Source organism: Micrasema longulum, unplaced genomic scaffold (assembly GCF_059751315.1).
Source record: "Micrasema longulum isolate JH-2025_06_02 unplaced genomic scaffold, ASM5975131v1 h1tg003473l, whole genome shotgun sequence".
In the NCBI taxonomy this organism is placed as follows: domain Eukaryota; kingdom Metazoa; phylum Arthropoda; class Insecta; order Trichoptera; family Brachycentridae; genus Micrasema; species Micrasema longulum.
In genome coordinates, this window is record NW_028280531.1 from 17,038 (window position 1) to 25,425 (window position 8,388).

The window sequence follows — 8,388 nt, forward strand, 5'->3', positions numbered from 1 at the left end:
AAGGATGAAAAGAAATTAATGGGCTTTATAAATTATACATAAAAAATACCGGTAGAATCCTTCAAATATCTCTACAGGCCGTAGAGATATTTGCATAGCTGATTTGTTATTGTTATTGATAATAATGAATCAATAATTTATAGCCCCGCTTTACTCGAACAAATTCAAATTTGAATAACTGGAAGGTGCACTAGAAGTAAAGAATTATTTTTTGTAACAATTCTCGACCCAAGTATAAATGAAAAATTATTTATTATTTTTGTAAAATGAATGTAATAATCCGTAAGGGTTAATAAATATTTATTTATAAAAAGTAGTGATACAGATGACGAACGAAAATAGTGATGTATTTATTTATTTGTATATATATACGCCCAATAGGCATTTTTAAGGACATATTTATACACAGAAAATTATTATAAAGAAAAGTAGAAAGACACAATGGTAAATAGTAGATTTGGTGGGAGTGAAAGCGGGAGAGAGGTGTTTATGGTTGAATTTGATTCAGTGATCGTTTGAAAGAAGACAACCTGTTATCAAAGAAATCCTCCCCTTCAGGGAGGGTTACTTTTATTTTTTTTCCTTCAGTCCGCCAGCGCTTAGAATCTTCTCGGGTTATCCTCGATCGTTGGACTACGCAGTTTTTATCAGGTCATGGTAAATTAAATAAAAAAATATTTGTTTTTAATATTGTTTACTCCCCTTCGTGCCGCTGTGGATTTTCAAACCAATCTTTTGAACACATCCCGTGCTCTTGTCCCTTTCCCCTTCTCTATGATTATCGAATGAAGCTTCTCGCTACTATCCGTGGCCCTGTTATAGGTCCTGTCGGATAAATTGATCTGATAGCTTCCAAAAATAATTTCAAGGCTATTAAAAAGTTTTGTAATCATTACGGCGAATCGATCATGTCCAATCAATTTAATCCCAGTCAGTGAAGAATTCACTTCCCTCTCTTCTCAATCCAACCAAGCAAACTGTTATCAAAGTAATCAAGACTGGTATGTTTGTTGGCAGACCTAAGAATTTTGGTCAGTTTTATGGTAATTGGTATGAAAGAGTAAGTTTTGACTGAGGTTTCTAGTTGGGATATTTAATTTTATCGAGCTCAGTATTTCAGGCGCATCAAAGAGTGGGTTGGGAATTTTAAATAGGACTAGAAGGTCGGATTTTTTTCGACGGTCTTGAAGAGAAGATATATTGAAGCTAGTTTCTAACTCTTTATACATATATTGGTCTCTGGATAAGCCCAACCTCCAGCCTATCATTCTCGAAAATCGATGTTGAACTGATTTAATATTCTTGATGTGAACATCATAATGTGGAGACCAGATAACAGAGGAATACTCTAGGTCTAGGTGTGGGCGAACTAGAGAACAGAAGAGATTTACTTAACTTATGTGTGACTGTGATGTCACACTAGTCTACATACATACGACATAAGACTTGATCTATAATTCATTTCAAACTCTGGAGTATAGAAGAGTGATTGCAGATCAAATATTCCTGTTTAAACTAGTAAACAACGTCGTAGACTGCCCTTTACTTACAAGTTCTTTAGAATACCTTGTACCCAACAGAACAAGACTCCATACTACATTTAATTTGCCAGTACCTAGGACTAACTCAAGGAAAAACGACTTTTTCTTTAGAGCATGTCATTACTATAATACTGTTGAATAAACGTTGTTCTGTAGAACTGAAACTCAGTACGCAGCAATGCAAAATAAAAATAATAATGATTTAGCGTCAATAAAACTTAGATTTCAATTTGTTGCAACAGACGAGGAAAACATTTTTGAGAAGGGAATATTAGAGTCTAGGCATTTACAGGGCATATGACAAGTCATTGGCTAGTTTAAGTGGCCACTTTACACACCGTGTTACATTCACCATTTTGCAACTGATAGAATAGCTGAGGTAATGTAAGTGTTTACGTCATAACATATGTACTCAAAACAATGTTGAATTAATTAATTGGTAAAAGAAGAAGCATAAAATTAGAGAATTGTTTTCAGGCAAATGAATTTCACCCGCATGATAAGGGCTTTAGCTCTCTGACTTCACAAAAGTCAACAGACGGAAGAGTTGAGAAAATGTGAATTTTTAACAGTGTGTAAAGTAGCCACTTAAACTAGCCAATGAGACAGGTCATAATCCCTGTAAATTCTTAGACTTCCATATTCACTGCTTGAAAATGTTTTCCCTCTCTGTTGCAACAAGTTTAAATCTAAAAAAACTCCATTGGGAGGAATTACAGCCAGTCGGCTTGGACATACTCAAAACAATATTCAATAAATCTTAAAACATTTATGTTTGTAAGTGAAAATTCGTGATGGAAGTTCATTGTAATTTATTATATAAATAAAACACGAGTGATACTTTAATCCACGAATTTGGAATATCCAGTGACCGGTTTCATCGCTTTCGCGACATCTTCGAGACTGGTATCTTTATTAGAAAGTTAAATGTATTTATACAGAACAGAGGTGAGGATACATAATTCAAAGTTATATGTAAGTAAATTAAATAAAGTTATTTTTATCTTAAGGATCATTATCAACAAATTTTCTATGGGTTAACTAATGAATTGATATAATAATATTTTAATGAGTTTACGTATTTTATTTTATTTTTGGTGTCTCATCCTTTGTGAGTGTGGTTTTGTAAATAATGATTTCTGAAAAACAAAGTTTAAAAAACGAAAAATTCCTTCGAATTAAAAAATAATGTAAAAATAATTCATATTGCACCCAAAGGCCATAAACTTGACAAATTAGAAATTCTTGAAATTAATAGATTAATAAATAAACCCGACGTAGAATTACTTAATGAACAGATAACACATGTGCATTCTCCATTACTTTACCCATTGTAATATAATTTTACTAATGACTTTTTACTCTTTGTTTTTCAGAAATCATTATTTACATAACCACAGTCACGAAGGATGAGACACCAAAAATAAAATAAAATACTTAAACTCATTAAAATAGCATTATATCAATTCATTAGTTAACCCATAGAAAATTTTTTGATAATGATCCTTAAGATAAAAATAACTTTATTTAATTTACTTACATATAACTTTGAATTGTGTATCCTTACCTCTGTTCTGTATAAATATATTTAACTTTTTAATAAAGATATCAGTCTCGAAGATGTCGCGAAAGCGATGAAACCGGTCACTGGATATTCCAAATTTGTGGATTAAAGTATCACTCGTGTTTTATTTATATAATAAAAATATAAAACAATAAATCTTAAGCTATGGTTTCCTAAGACAGCGGTACCGTCACAGAGCGGCCGTCACGGGACGGCGGATGACGTCATTAAAACGTTGACCATGTAAATCAATGGCGCTGGTTTCCTAGAGAGCGTTGACCGTGAACGTAACGTCGAAGCAACGGTGCCGCCATTTGCAGGACGGCCGTCACAGCGGTGCGAACTGTTTTCGAACGGTTTTTGTCGCGAAGCGGTGACCGTTTGGCTGTCAAAATGAGTGCAAACGTGGTGCGGAATGTTGAAAATGTCGAAATATTGATTAATTTTGTAAAAATCATGACGATTTATGTAATGGAAGGGCAAAGACTATTAAAAAGTCGAGTTGAAACAAAGTTCGTGAAGAAATATCGGGACAACGCTTGAAATATCAGGTATGTACTAAAATGTAAATAACAATAGAATCATATAAAAATAACAGAGCAAATGTTTATAAACTACAAGAAAAAAGCTAAGCATCTATCATAATGTTATTTTTCTAATTCAAAACATTTATTATAACATTGTTTATACGTAATAGATTCCAAGGAATCCTAACCTATTTATTGTGTCTGCAGATAATTGGTTGAATTCTATATTAAAATTTCGTAAGGTATCCAAAGTAAAATGCTTGTATTGGATTCAATTATCCTTTTATTTTTTTTATTTACAAAGGTGTAAAATGTGACGCATTTTGTCTTGTAAGGACATTATCAAACTTTTTATTAGGTTACCTTACCAAATCCTAACCTATTTTGAAGTTGACATTTTATGAAATAACACACAACATTTCAGATTAAAAGTCACATGGGTGTGATTTAAAATAAGGAGTTCTCCATGAATATTAAAGAGCCAAGAAAAATGCCTGGAACATAATCTTAACAGAGTTAGTTTGATGAATTTTAAATAAAATATGCCCTTTGAACATGAAATGAATACAACAAATTTGTCGATGGATACAAATAAGTATACCAATGTAATTCTTGTATAAACATTACTATAATATTTTTTCTGCATTAATTATTACATTTATTTATTCTAGAAAGCTACAAACACCAAAGAGTAGTCACCAATATAAACAATTTTTGTTACAACTGAGAGGGAAAACATTTTTGAGAAGGGAATACTGAATTTGCGTCGTAGGTGAATTGGTTCAGGCGAATAAATCTCACCGAAATGATAAAAGTTTCAGCTCTTTTACTTCACAAAAGAAAACAGATGGAAGAGTTGAGGAAATGTGATGTTAAAACATAGGCAGAATGGAGAATGTTACAATGTGTAAAATGCCTACTTAAACCAGCCTATGACAGAGCATAAGCCCTGTAAGTGCCTAGACTTCCATATTCCCTTCTCGAAAATGTTTTCCCTCTCTGTTGCAACAAATTTAGATCTAGATAACTCCCTAGGGAGGAAATCCAGCCTGTCTGCAAACATTTGGACATACTCAAAACATTGTTTTTAATGAGTAAACTTATGGCACACAAAAACGATTAAATGTAGACATACTTGGGACTTATTAATACATTTGTTCCAGGATTCTTATCACCGAATTCAATTAAATAATATGGTATGTAAATGAGCTCCCATTTATATTTGAGACAAGTTCAAACTAGTTTTATAGTAACTCCATAAACACCAGTAATAAGTTCTTATTTAGATACATAAGGTAGGTTGCAATAACTTTCCTGTATATTCATTGTGAATTTTATTTTCAGAATAAGTACATACTACAAAATTATTTTCACCCAAGTGCAGATCAAGATACGAGTAGTGAGAGGGTAGATACTCTCCCGATAGTACTACTAGATTTGCTGTGCGAGTCGAACTCAAATGTTTGCCAGCAGAAATTACTAGGCTCCCGAGCGATTTCTTCACTGCCTCAACATGCAAGGACAAGGGGACATTCGTCAACGACCTACGACTCAGACTCGCAGACATCAGACAAACACCAGGCATCCACCACAGTCCAAAGAAAACCTTTATCCACAAAGAACTTCTCAACACGAGCCACGTATTTATATTTACTGACTGCCACAGAAGACCATTCCAGAACGCCATACAATGTAGAACAGACGGGAGACAAGACTTTCTGAAATCTACCTTCACCCACAGCAGTACTTACTTCGGACTCACCAGATCCACCTCCAGGAAGGCAGACACTCCCCTGAAATGAACACTTCCCAGAATAATACTGATCATAAACAAAAATGTACTAATAAATATGAGCAAACTATTTTTACCTGGATGCAAATTATGTTTTAAATACCTCTTATGAATGTACACATTATTGTAATTCCATTTTGTATTATAATTTTATATGTATTCTTCTCCGTTTTTTAGATCATGAGAAATGTAGTTTATACTCACATAATATATTTTCCATTACATAATATTTATGTAAATTTAGGATTATAATGAAAAATCCTCAAGTATGCTATACTAAAATGATTTCGTGTTTAGCATTAGGTCTTATACTCATATATATACATATAACTCATAAAATATTAGTTCTTTATACAAATATGAACCAAACTTTTCTTCTTTAAATATCTCTTTTTACAAAGAGATATTTAAAGAAAAAAAGACAATAAATTTAAGTTAATTTAAAAAAACATCTTAAAAAAATAATAACATATTATGGTAAAAAAAGCAATATATTATTTTTAAATGCTATTCTAAAAGTAATTCAAATAAGTTTAAAAATATAAAACCAGCAGTGAAAAAAGAAAGAATAAAAGTCTTTCAAGTGAAATGTAAAAGAGCATCAGAAATTCAAATATATTAAAAAAATATTTTGTACTTTCTCCAGCCTGTCAATATAAGTAATGTATTGTGGATTCCAAATTATGGATGCAAATTCTAGGTGAGTACTTACATAGCTATAATAGAGTAATAATGAATTGATTACAATGTCTGCTTTGTAATGACAAATGTATTCTTTATGTTTGTTGTTACTATGTAAAATACTATATTATATTTTGACAGACTAATAAAATGAATTTAATTATGATTCAAAGAGGTTGGACATATACTTGTATGATAGGGAGCAGATGATATTCCTAAAGAGTTAAAAGTTATACAATACTGTGTTGTGGGGTACATAAATTATTAGTTAAACGCTGAAGACATTTTGGTTTCGAACTTACAGTTTGTAGTTATGTATATTATTACATATGAAAGTTATAAGTATCTATTATGGTGTCTGTAAGAAGTAAGTGTATAATAATTGAAATTTTTCAGAAGAAATCTGTATAGTTTATATATAGTAAGCAATATTAAGTTCTGATGTTACAGTATAAATTGTTACTACAATTATTACAAGTTTATATATGTATATTAAAGAAAACGTAAAGTAAAGTGAATTCTGGTTCTTTTGTTTTACAAAGAGATATTTAAAGAAGAAAAGTTTGGTTCATATTTGTATAAAAGTACAAATATTATATGAGTTACATATAATGTATGCGTATAAGACCTAATGCTAAGTAATCTCACGAAATGTAAGAAAGCATCAGAAATTCAAATGTTTTAAAAAATATGTTGTACTTTCTCCAGCCTGTCAATATAAGTAATGTATCGTGGTTTGTAAGTTATGAATGCAAATTCTAGGTGAGTACTTACATAGCTATAATAGAGTAATAATGAATTAATAACAATGTCTGCTTTGTAATGACAAATGTATTCTTTATGTTTGTTGTTACTATGTAAAATACTATATTATATTTTGACAGACTAATAAAATGAATTTAATTATGATTCAAAGAGGTTGGACATATACTTGTATGATATGGAGCAGATGATATTCCTAAAGAATTAAAAGTTATACAATACTGTGTTGTGAGGTACATAAATTATTAGTTAAACGCTGAAGACATTTTGGTTTCGAACTTACAGTTTGTAGTTATGTATATTATTACATATGAAAGTTATAAGTATATATTATGGTGTCTGTAAGAAGTAAGTGTATAATAATTGTAATTTTTCAGAAGAAATCTGTAGAGTTTATATATAGTAAGCAATATTAAGTTCTGATGTTCCAGTATAAATTGTTACTATAATATTTACAAGTTCATAAATGAATATTAAAGAAAACATGAAGTAAAGTGAATTCTGGTTCATTTGTTTTACAAAGAGATATTTAAAAAAGAAAAGTTTGGTTTATATTTGTATAAAAGTACAAATATTATATGAGTTACATATATATGGGTATAAGACCTAATGCTAAACAAGAAATCGTTTTAGTATCGTTATCGTTTGAGAATTTTTCATTATGATCTTAAATTTACATAAATATTATGCAATAGAGAATATATTATGTGAGTATAAACTCCATTTCTCATGATTTACAAAAAGGAGAAGAATACATATAAAATTATAATACAAAATGGAATAACAATAATGTGTTCATTCATAAGAGGTATTAAAAACATAATTTACATAAAATTTTGCATACTATAAAACTATGTAATAGTACTTAATGTTTCCTAAATAAAAGAAAAAAATATTTCTTTCTCTTATTTCTGTTTACAGGATATCATGATTTGTTCACCAAAACACTAGAAATTGGCCCTGTGAAGGAATAGAACGCACCAAGATCAGTTACAAATAAAAATGTAGTTATTGCATATATTATTTTTATTTAATCAAAAACATACACCTTTTATTTTATAAATTATTATGTAATGTATTTTTTAAAATTATTTGAGTATGATCTTTTTCTTCTCTGGTCTCAATCCTGGGATTGGCTGGCAGCAATTCCTTTCATTCTTCTCCTCCATTCCTCCCTGTCTTGTGCGGCTCATTTAAAGTCAACATATGATGAGCAGCGCACGTCCTCTAATAGGTCCTCCAGGTACTCTCGGCATGGGCATCCCCTAGAATTTGTTCCCTCGGTCATCCCCTCCATTGCACATGCAGGCCTTCTTGACGTATTACATGACCGATCCATCTCGCTCGCCTTTCGGACAAGGTCCTGAGCAGGTGCCTTCCACCTTCGATTCATTTTTTTTTTTTTTTTTGCACCACAACAGGCCAGGAGGCCTAATTACAGTGGTTAATTACATCACAGAGCACCCAGGCTTGAGAAAAATCACATTTTAATTTTTTGTGTTCTCACCGGGAATCGAACCC

At 31.1% G+C, this 8,388-nt stretch overlaps 1 long non-coding RNA gene across 1 annotated transcript; it reads left to right on the plus strand.

Annotated features, from left to right (window-relative positions):
* Nucleotides 1–3,369: 3,369 nt before the first annotated feature.
* On the plus strand, nucleotides 3,370–8,263 carry LOC148270748 (uncharacterized). The gene is made up of 3 exons (XR_015825293.1): nucleotides 3,370–3,656; nucleotides 4,057–4,147; nucleotides 4,977–8,263. It is a non-coding gene; the product is annotated as an uncharacterized LOC148270748 (long non-coding RNA).
* Nucleotides 8,264–8,388: the final 125 nt, after the last annotated feature.